Here is an 11,826-nt window from a genome sequence, read left to right as displayed (position 1 = left end):
GAGTAATTTCCTGTCACTCGTGCGATATAGGAATTGAATGTTTACTCTCTTGCAATCACTATAAGGATCATGTACGGGGTCAGGTGCAGTATCATGACCTGGAAGTTTACCCTGTCTGTGTTGATAAAAGTTGATAAGGTCGCAGTGTGTGGTAGTGGTGGCTAAGCGTTTGAAAGTACTAGGCACATACCGCGAAATATGGTAAAGCGGTAAGCCTAGTACCTGATTGGCCTAGCAAATGGACATGTCTCCACCACTCGACTTTTATTTATGTTTAACGCACCGACGTGTGGGAGTGTGTTCTGCAAAGCAGATAGGAATACGGTCATGTAGTCGCGCTACAGACGTATGTCCTGCACAATTGGTGTGCGTACGGTCCTGCAGTCGGTTGTGGTGGCCCTGATCCATAACCCAGAATATGAGGGAAACGGTTGCTTCGGAATGATATTTAGATGTTCCAAGCGTGTGAGTTAGGTTTACCTTGCAAGGGTGAAATTCGATTCAGAATCGTCCGTCTCTCGTGAAAATTGCGACTGCTTATTACTTCTGCCACATAGAGTAAGAAGTGTAATTATTAATGGAATTATCTTGATGAAAGTTAATCTCAACCTTGCTTGTTTAGTGTAGGTGCTAACCTAGAATGGATGATCAACTAGAACTTGAATGCTAAAATTTGAAAATAGATCATACTCTTTGTTGCTTTTCAGCTGAAAATAAACCCAGAACTTTTGCAATGCCTTCATGAGTCTAAATACGGGCTAAGTATACCCAATCCCGGGTAAGCCTTGCTGAGTATTAGAATACTCAGTCTTGCTAGTAACATTTTCAGGTATAGCCTTCGAGAACCCCACGGATAGTTCTGCATGGCCAACTTCTGTTCCGTATGGCTGGTCCGTGGAGTGGGATCCATCCCCGGCTAGCAGTGACCCTCCTGAGTGACACCAAGCCTTGGGTTGAGTATGGTGTCAACCTTCGCGACGTGTGTAGTTGCGTGTTTATTTTCCTTCCGCTGGGAACATGGACAAGCTGTTTAGCTTGTCGTTTTAAACACTGTTTGTATAAGTTTACATTAAGTTTGAAAAAAAGCTTGTAATAATATTTGCGTTTCTGTAACTTAAAAATTGATGAGCTGTGCTGTGGTTGTAAACTCGCCTTCGTGCGAGGTAAACCTGCTTCGATCCTGTTGAACCATGGTTGTATCGGGCGGAGACCTGACAGACCAATGGGTTGTTCTGTTGAAGTGCGTTGAAATGATATCGGCTGTATAGCGGTAATTAGCGCACTTGAGCCGGAATAATTCAGGCGGTTCTGCCACAGCTGGTATCAGAGCTGTAGGTTTACCCTTACGACTGCAGTAGCTCTTAAAAAGTGTTTTCAGGATAAAATTGGGCAACAAATGAATTTACAACGTGCGTTGGATTCGTTAAGGTTAGTGTTAGAACGCAAAGCCCTAGGGATGTATATGGGAAATATCTGGTGGCTGCTAGAATATGTATATATGTATAGATAGTTCTAACTTGCAGCACTACTTTCGGTCAAAACTTAAATTTATGTACAACTCAACCTTACTTTCTGTAACGACACCTTCAATTATGAGGTAAGAAGGTAAGGATCCTCAGCTAACTGGGGAGTTAGCCTTCCCGTCGGTGATGCGAACCGAACGCTGTTTCTCAAGCAGTGGCCTACTTGAGATGCTGCCAATATATCAACTTAGGTTGGTTATATTGGGAGTATATGGTTCGGCGCAGGGTATGGCGATCGCTGTTCATACCCCCGCATTTTGCGGTACCCCGTGAATACGTTGTTTAACGATGTATGTTAACGTTGTCTGTACGGCGGTAATTGTACAGATGTTTTTTTATAGTGAACAGTACTGTTTGGGAACGCTTTCATGTCGTGCTGCCATGAAAGGTTCAGGTTATTTATATGTGATCTTTTGTAGGTACACTAACCACGATTAATAGGTTAAGACGGATAGGACTTATCGACTAGTTATTAATGAGAGACGTATGGGTAATGCCACCGAAATTAACCACGTAAGTCCGAAGATATTCGGCAGTTATTTTTGGTTATGAGGTCGAATAGTACGTGCATGCATAATCCATCATCAAATGCATGAATGCAATGTATGTTTGGTTCTATTAAGGACAAATATCGTGTTGCTTATTTCTAGAGTGGGTTAATAGGATTTTTGTGGTAGCTCTAAGTGAAGTATCTTAAGCATCCATCTGATTTCCAGTCTTTGCTGTTATCAGAATTGATTATCTCGTTCCATTTACCTTGTGAGTTCTCAGCAGGGTAAATAAGTCTCACCATTTGCATTCTTGTTGCAGATGGCAGCCCCTTCCAACGTCTTTTGGGATCCTGCAGGGCATCTCCACACTAATGCCTTGGACTGGGAGGGTTTTCCTCGTCTTCTCTGGGAGTCACTACGCTCGTTTCTTTATACCGAGCCTCCACAGTATGATGCAGTGGAGTATCAGGAAGAAGGTGTTCGCCGATGTCAAGTCAGAATGACTATTCCTCAACATCTGTTCCGCTCCCAATGGCAGCCCATTGAAGTTGACGTGGTAGGTCATCGTATAGTCGATACGATTGAGGGAGCAGCTCTGGAAGCCATCTACCTCTTCTGCAACCAACATCCAAGGGAAGTTGCGGGACAGCCTATCGGTCGATTCCCTACAACAGATCCAAATGATCCTAAGTGGAACCTCAGGGAAGTCCCTGAAAGTCACAGGTTGGAAGGCTCAACGGAAGAAGCGCTTCAGGGTACTATGCGGTTCATGAATGTTCAGCATCATTATCAACTTCTGCTACGTCGTGGTATGGGTCAGTTGATCAGTATCGCGCAAGGTCATTTTAGGAATGCTGACCGACAAGTCACCCAGATTGCGCAGCTTCAAGCCTTGGTGACCGAGAAAGATGAAATCAACGCTGCCCGAGAGGAGACCATTCATCACCGGGAAGATCAAATCAACGAGAGTGACGCAATGATCACCCAACGCAACACGATCATTGAGTTCCTCCAGGAACAAATCCACGACCTCATCCTCAAAGTTGATGATGCTCAAGCCCAAATCAATGAACTCCAACAGCAGCCAGCACCTCCTGCTGTATCAGCACCTGAAGCCGAAGAAGATGATCCAGAGGAAATCGATGGAGTTTCAGACCTCGATTCTGAGCATGGAGATCCTGTTATTAGTCCTCATCATTCTTCTTTAGGCAGTCAGTCATCAGTGGGCAATTTCGATGACTTTTAGTTTGGTTTGAGTTGGTGACGTCTTAGTTGTAATTAGTGTAGAAAGAGGTGACATAGGTAGTGAGTAGTCTACCTAGATCTAGAGCCACTTGTTGTATTGTATGTGGCAGGTGTACGTATGGAATGACTTGTAGTAAGTTTAAGCACCCTGATGTAAGATGTAAGGACCATCAGTGTTTATATAGTAATCCAAACCCCGTGTTCTACCATCTTACTTAATCTCCTTGCATCTGAAATGAGTCGATTGAATGGAGCATATGAATTACATTCCTGTTTGGTAATTGTATATCATCTGAAATTGGAGTAAGGATATGATTGATAATGGATATTTCCTTTGTTTCAGATGGTTGGAGCTACTCGCGGAACCCCGGAAGGTTTCTGGGCAGATCAGGCTAGCGGTTCCCAGCAACCGCCACCACCACCTCCAAATCTGGCCGAGGTCATGGCCCGACAAACAGAACTCCTCAACCAGCTTGTGCAGGCTCAGATGGGCCACTTCCATCAGCAATCCCGAGGTCGAGATGAACCTCCATCGGCCAGTTATCAAGACTTCCTCAGTACCCAGCCTCCACTGTTCCATAAGGCGAATGAACCCTTAGACGCTGACGCTTGGCTTCATACCATTGAATCCAAGTTCATCTTATTGTCTGCCATATGTTCAGATGAGAACAAAACGCTCTTTGCAGCCCAACAACTCCGTGGCACTGCCCGCATCTGGTGGGATCATTTTCGTGCCATGCAGCCTGCCGGTCATGTCGTCACTTGGGACGAGTTTCGGACCGCTTTTCGAGCGCACCATATTCCCGAAGGACTCATTGAGCGGAAGCTCAATGAATTTCTGAATCTGACTCAGGGAACCTGCACCATTTTGCAATATGCACAAGTTTTCAATCACTTGTGCCAGTATGCGGGATACCATGCGGACAATGATGCCCGCAAGCGGGATCGTTTTCGCCGAGGCCTGAACACCAAACTTAAAGAACGACTGAATTTGGTAAGGGCTAGTAATTTTAATGAATTGGTCAACATGGCCATCACTCAGGAAGACTGCATCTCAGCCCACAAAGCAGAAAAGAAAACGAAGACACCCGTAGGGCCTTCAGCTACGCAACCGGCAAGGTATCGGTTGGTTCCGAGCACCGTTCCTCGAGCACCGCCTCGAAGCAACTTGCCTGGCAGATGGGTAGCTAGACCACCCCAGCAGGCACGATTCAATCGACCACCGACACCACAACCTCAACAACAACAACAACAATAGGGTCCACGGCCGAGCTTTCGGCCAGTCAACCAAGGAAATAGCAACTATCGTTGTTTCAACTGCGGAAGCCCGTCCCACTTCATCAAGGATTGCCCTCAACCTAGGAAATCATTCCAAGGGCAAACATCCAATCCAACCAACAAGGGCAAGGGTAGGAAGCAAGTGGTCCAGATCCGCCAGGGAAGGGTGAACCTCACCACTCTCTCCGAACTCCCCGAGGGAACACCAATAATGACGGGTATTTTCTCTATCAACCATCAACCCGTAATTGTTCTTTTTGACTCTGGTGCCACCCATAGTTTTATCAGTTCAAAGTGTAGAACAAAATTAGGCTTGGACCTTTATCCTATTAGTGGGGTATATATGATAGCAACTCCTGGCGGTAAAATCTCCTCCAACCAAGTTTGTAGAAGCGTGCCAATTCAAATGGGTAAAACTCTGATGAGGACAGATCTACTATTACTGGACCTAGAAGGAATGGATGTCCTCTGAGGTATGAATTGGATGACCCAGCACCATGTGTCATTAGATATCTCGTCCCGAACTGTGGAGATAAATTCACCTGAATATGAACCTACCATTCTCTATCTTCCACCACGGGAGTACATTAACTCTTGCACCTATGCTGCAACCGGGATCAAGTTAAAGGATATCCCTATCGTCTGTGAATACCCATATGTCTTCCCAGATGATTTACCTGGAATGCCCCCGGACCGGGATATCGAATTTATCATAGAACTGCAGCCCGGCATAGCCCCTATCTCTAAGAGACCCTATCGTATGCCTCCTATCGAGTTAGCCGAGTTAAAAATCCAACTCCAAGACCTCCTTGATAAGGGTTTCATTCGTCCGAGTGCATCACCATGGGGTTGTCCCGCCTTATTCGTGAAAAAGAAAGATAATAGCTTAAGACTATGTGTAGACTATTGTCCTCTCAATGCGGTAACTATCAAAAATAAATATCCCCTACCCCGCATTGATATTCTCTTCGATCAGCTAGCCGGAGCTAAAGTATTTTCCAAAATTGATCTTCGTTCTGGCTATCATCAAATTAAAATCCGGCCAAGTGACATTCCAAAAACAGCCTTCTCTACCAGATATGGACTTTATGAATACCTAGTCATGTCGTTTGGTCTTACCAATGCCCCAGCATATTTCATGTATCTCATGAATTCTGTCTTCATGCAAGAACTTGACAAGTTTGTTGTGGTCTTCATTTATGATATCCTGATCTATTCCAAAAATCCAGAAGATCATGCAAAACATCTTCATGTCATTCTTCAGCGCTTAAGAGACCACCACCTGTACGCCAAATTCTCCAAGTGCGAGTTCTGGTTAGATACTGTGAAATTTCTGGGCCATACTATCTCCAGTGACAGCATATCTGTTGATCCCAGTAAAGTACAAGAAGTGATGGATTGGAAACCTCCAACATCAGTCCATCAAATTCGTAGTTTTCTTGGTCTAGCTGGCTATTATCATCGCTTCATTCCTGACTTCTCCAGAATAGCCAAATCTATGATCGAACTACTAAAGAAAGGTGCTAAATTCTCATGGGATCGAAAGTGCGAAGATGCATTTCACACTCTCCGAGATCATCTTACAACTGCTCCAGTTTTAGCTCAACCAGATGTGTCAAAACCCTTCGACATCTATTGTGATGCTTCCGGAACCGGACTTGGTTGTGTGCTTATGCAAGACAACCGAGTGATTGCATATGCATCACAAGCACTCAGGGTTCATGAACAAAACTACCCTACCCATGATCTTGAAGTCGCAGCTGTTATCTATGCACTCAAAATCTGGAGACATCATCTGATGGGTATCAAGTGCCATATCTATACTGACCACAAAAGCCCCAAGTACATTTTCACACAAGCAGACCTGAATATGAGGCAAAGACGCTGGCTAGTATGACTTGGAAGTACATTATCATCCCAGCAAGGCCAATGTCGTTGCGGATGCACTCAGTCGCAAGGTACATTGCTCTTGCTTGTCTGTAAAAGCTTTCAACGAGACTCTCTGCTGGGAAATGAGAAAGCTTAATCTAGAAATCATTCCCCAAGGTGACTTGAACCATCTCTCAGTTGAAGCTACGCTTAGAGATAGCATTGTTCTAGCTCAACAGCGCAATAAAGGAGTCAGAATCATTAAGCAGAAGATAACACAAGGAGAAGGGAAGTATAAGTGCTTCCGAGTAGATCCAGAAGGAGTTTTATGGTTCAACGAACGTATCGTTGTACCTAAGGACCATAAGCTCCGTAAACAGATATTGGATGAAGCCCACCTATCCAAATTCTCTATGCACCCTGGCAGTACTAAAATGTATCAGGATCTGAAGCAAAACTTCTGGTGGACTCGTATGAAACGGGAAATTGCCAAGTATGTCTCAGAATGTGATATCTGCCAAAGAGTCAAAGCCAGTCATTTGAAAACTGCTGGTATTCTTCAACCTCTACCTATCCCCTCTTGGAAGTGGGAGGATATCAGTATGGACTTTATTGTTGGTTTGCCCAATACTTCTCTGAGGCATGACTCCATTTGGGTAATCGTTGATCGATTGACCAAGACTGCACATTTCCTTCCTGTGCATACTACATATAATGTCAAAAAGTATGCGGAAATCTATCTGGATCAAATTGTTTGTCTTCATGGAGTACCTAAGACAATCATTTCTGATTGTGGAGCACAGTTTATTGCTTGGTTCTGGGAGCAACTTCAACATGCTCTTGGAACTAAACTAATCCAAAGCTCCGCGTATCATCCTCAGACAGATGGACAGACCGAAAGGGTAAATTAGATTTTGGAAGATATGCTTAGAGCCTGTGTACTTCAGTATGACAAGAACTGGGACAAATGTTTATCACTGGCAGAATTCTCATACAACAACAGCTATCAAACCAGTCTCAAGATGGCCCCGTTCGAAGCGTTGTACGGTCGCCGATGTCGAACTCCCCTAAGTTGGTCACAAACTGGCGAACGTAAGATCTTTGGACCTGACCTAGTCATTGAAGCAGAGGATAAGGTGAAGACTATACAGACAAATCTCAAGGTAGCTCAATCTCGGCAGAAAAGCTACGCTGATATACGAAGAAGACCATTACAGTTTCAAGTCAGAGACTTTGTATATCTTCGAGTATCTCCTACTCGAGGTATTCAAAGGTTCGGCGTAAAAGGGAAACTTGCTCCTCGATACATCAGACCCTTTGAAATCCTTGAAATCTGTGGACCCGTAGCTTACTATCTTCAACTTCCTCCTCAATTAGCGGCTATCCATAACATCTTCCATGTGTCTCAACTTAGGAAATGCCTCAAGGTTCCTACCGAGATCATTGATTCCCAAGCCATCGAAATCGAACCTGATCTGACCTATACAGAACATCCACTTAGAGTGCTAGACACTAAAGAGAGAAGCATTAGAAGAGAAACCATTAGAATGTTCAAGATTCAGTGGAACCATCATACGAAAGAAGAAGCAATATGGGAAACCAAATCTTATCTTCAGCATAATTTTCCAAACTTCTTTCAAGCCAACCTCCGAACTTGATCCATCAACTCCATCTTGTTCCGGAATCTCGGGACGAGATTCTTTTTAGGGGGGAAGGCTGTGACACTCAGGTAATTAGTGTTGTCACACCCTAAATTTAGTGTGATGTTATGTGCAAAATATGGTAAAAGTATGTTTAAAAATTTAAATGCTAAGGAAAAATGGTTGTTTAAATAATTCTAAATTAATAAAGGTCTTTTAATGTTAAAAGGATGAACATGGAAGGTAGAATTTAAAAGCATGAGGGTTGTTTTGTAAAAGTCAAGAACTTGTGTTTAAATCGCAAATGTAGGTGAAACTACACATGGGATATAAATGTAGTGCAATCTTTAAATAGGATTTATGTAAAGTTTAGAAACTTTGCTAAGTTTTATATTAACTTCAAATCCTTAGCTCTTCTGTGAATGCACCTTAAAGAAAAGTTGTACATTTTGAAAAACCCTACATTTTTTGCTTTCAGGCCCATCTCCAATTGAGCACTGGTTTGAAAGTTATCAGAGCATTACAGTAGGGTCCCTGCATTTCTGTGAAATTGCACCTAGGTCCTCCTTCATCTTCCTCAGGCCCCGATCTCCTCTGCTCTCTGCCGCGCGCGTGATATCTGCCGCCGGCCACCTCCAGAGCCCCTGCAGGTCTGCGCCGCCCTTATCCTGCTCCACGCGTCACCCCACCACTCCTCCCACCGCCCGCGCTGCCCCCGCTGGCCGTTCCCGCTCAGCCACGTCGGGCTGTCGATCCCGAGCGGCTGCCACGCAGCCCCGTCGAGCACGCCGGCGCCGCCCGTCGTCTTGAAGCTAGCCATGTGCCTGCTCCCCCTCCCTTCCTCCTCCACTGAGCGCCCCGTCGCTATAAAACCCGACCCAAACCCCTGCATCCTCACCTGATTCCCTTCCACCTCCTCGCGACACCGAAGCTCACCCCGCGCTCCTCGCCGGAATTCGCCGCGACCGCTCCACCCCGCCCAAATTCCAGCTACCCACCGCTTCCTCACCTCCTCCGCTAGCTCCCCGACCTGATCTGGTCCAGCTTCCGGCCCTCCTTCGCCGGAATTGCTTTAACCCCGAGCCGCCCCTCGCTGGAGACGCCCGTGCGCCGCGTCGTCGTCGACAACCCCCTTCCGCTCGACCTCCAACTCATCTAGGTACTCAGATCGTACCCTCGCAGCCCACTGGAGCTCGTGCACGCCTTACTTGCCCGTGTTCACCGGTCCCTCGCCGGGAACGCCGGTACCCCGACACGGCCGCCGCCATTCCTCGCCGACGGCCATGCTCCGCCACCGCTCTTCGAGCACATCACCCACCGCCAAGCACCATGCGTCCCGTAGGCCCTGCTAGGCTAGATCTTCCCCGCCAGAGAACTCGTCGCCGGTGAGAACGCGCCGGAGCAGATTGGCCGGCCGCCGTCGAGCTCTAGCAAGGGCATATCTGTAATTAGTTTTCCTGTTCTGAGGGCCTTAGTGCAAATTCCAGGGACCTGTCTGGAAACCTCTCTTGTTTTCAAATCAGCCAGCTTGTAAAATTCGTAGAAAATTGTAGAAAAATCCAAAAATTGCCAAACTTGTTTTGTTGGAAACTAGATTTCAAACTCTACAACTTTTATTAATAAAGTTTAGTTTGAAACTAAATACTTTTAAATCTATTTTTAACTTAAGGTAAAAGGGTATAGTATGCATAACTTCTACATACTAGCTTAGTTTCTTATGATTTTTGGTATGTAGCTTCTTTAGGTCATTTATGAACTAGTGTAAAAATTTCATGCTCAGTACTATTTTGTAGTCTAAGTTCTTTTGAACTTGTGCAAATCAAATTTAAAAGGATTTGAATTTAGTTAAGCATATTCCTAAGGCTTATTTATTTAGATCTTTTTATCATAATCTAATATGTTGATAATTAGTTCATAATTAAATTTTCAAGACTTTATATTTCTATTTACCTAAGATTTGAATTTAAACTTGAAGTTTGAATTCAAATTCAAATGTTTTAGTTTCTGTTTTCAATAATTCCAGTGCTATAACCATAACTTAAGTGTAAATAGTAACTTAAGATTAACCCCCTGTTTCATGAGTTTATGTGTGTTAATTTGTTGGATTGCAACTTTATCATGAAATAAAATCTTTAACTCAAGCACCATCTCGCTTAAATTATTGCATATCATGTAGAATCAACGACACTCGATGACGGAGACTACGAACTAGTCCTGGAACAAGACCAAGAGCTTTCTGAAGACCGGACAAACGTCGCTGAGAATCTAACTGAAGCCTCGAACCAAAGTTCGGAAGTCTTTGACACTCCTGCCCCCAACCCCAGTATTTCAATTTATTACCACTTCACTTATATGTTATATATCTTGCATTACATCTAAGAGTTGAAATGAAACCTTAGTTGCATAATTTCTAGGAATCCAATGTATTGTACCCGAGTCCTTATCGCATAGACACTCTGCTAAATAGGACCGGTAAAAGTCGAGTGATTTTCTATCACTCGCGCGATATAGGAATTGAATGTTTACTCTCTTGCAATCACTATAAGGATCATGGACGGGATCAGGTGCAGTATCATGACCTGGAAGTTTACCCCGTCTGTGTTGATAAAAGTTGATAAGGTCACAGTGTGTGGTAGTGGTGGCTAAGCGTTTGAATGTACTAGCCACATACCGCGAAATATGGTAAAGCGGTAAGCCTAGTACCTGATTGGCCCGGCAAATGGACATGTCTCCACCACTCGAGTTTTATTTATGTTTACACGCACCGACGTGTGGGAGTGCGTTCTGCAAAGCAGACAGGAATACGGTCATGTAGTCGCACTACAGACGTATGTCCTGCAAAATTGGTGTGCGTACGGTCCTGCAGTCGCTTGTGGTGGCCCTGATCCATAACCCGGAATATGGGGGAAACAGTTGCTTCGGAACGATCTTTGGATGTTCCAAGCGTGTGAGTTAGGTTTACCTTGCAAGGGTGAAATTCGATTCAGAATCGTCCGTCTCTCGCGGAATTGCGACTGCTTATTCCTTCTGCCACATAGAGTAAGAAGTGTAATTATTAATGGAATTATCTTGATGAAAGTTAATCTCAACCTTGCTTGTTTAGTGTAGGTGCTAACCTAGAATGGATAATCAACTAGAACTTGAAAGCTAAAATTTGAAAATAGATCATACTCTTTGTTGCTTTTCAGCTGAAAATAAACCCAGAACCTTTGCAATGCCTTCATGAGTCTAAATACGGGCTAAGTATACCCAATCCCGGGTAAGCCTTGCTGAGTATTAGAATACTCAGTCTTGCTAGTAACATTTTCAGGTATAGCCTTTGAGAACCCCACGGATAGTTCTGCATGGCCAACTTCTGTTCTGTATGGCTGGTCCGTGGAGTGGGATCCGTTCCCGGCTGGCAGTGACCCTTCTGAGTGACACCAGGCTTTGGGCTGAGCATGGTGTCAACCTTCACGACGTGTGTAGTCGCTTGTTTATTTTCCTTCCGCTGGGAACATAGACAAGCTGTTTAGCTTGTCGTTTTAAACACTGTTTGTATAAGTTTACATTAAGTTTGAAAAAAAGCTTGTAATAATATTTGCATTTCTGTAACTTGAAAATTGATGAGCTGTGTTGTGGTTGTAAACTCGCCTTCATGCGAGGTAAACCTGCTTCGATCCTGTTGAACCGTGGTTGTATCGGGCGGAGACCCGACAGACCAATGAGTTGTTCCATTGAAGCACGTTGAAATGATATCGACTGTATAGTGGTAATTAACGCACTTGAGCCGGAATAATT

The sequence above is a fragment of the Panicum hallii genome, chromosome 1 (genome assembly GCF_002211085.1).
Source record: "Panicum hallii strain FIL2 chromosome 1, PHallii_v3.1, whole genome shotgun sequence".
NCBI classification, from domain to species: domain Eukaryota; kingdom Viridiplantae; phylum Streptophyta; class Magnoliopsida; order Poales; family Poaceae; genus Panicum; species Panicum hallii.
The sequence above is the reverse complement of the archived record's forward strand: the minus strand, read 5'-3'. Positions refer to the sequence as shown.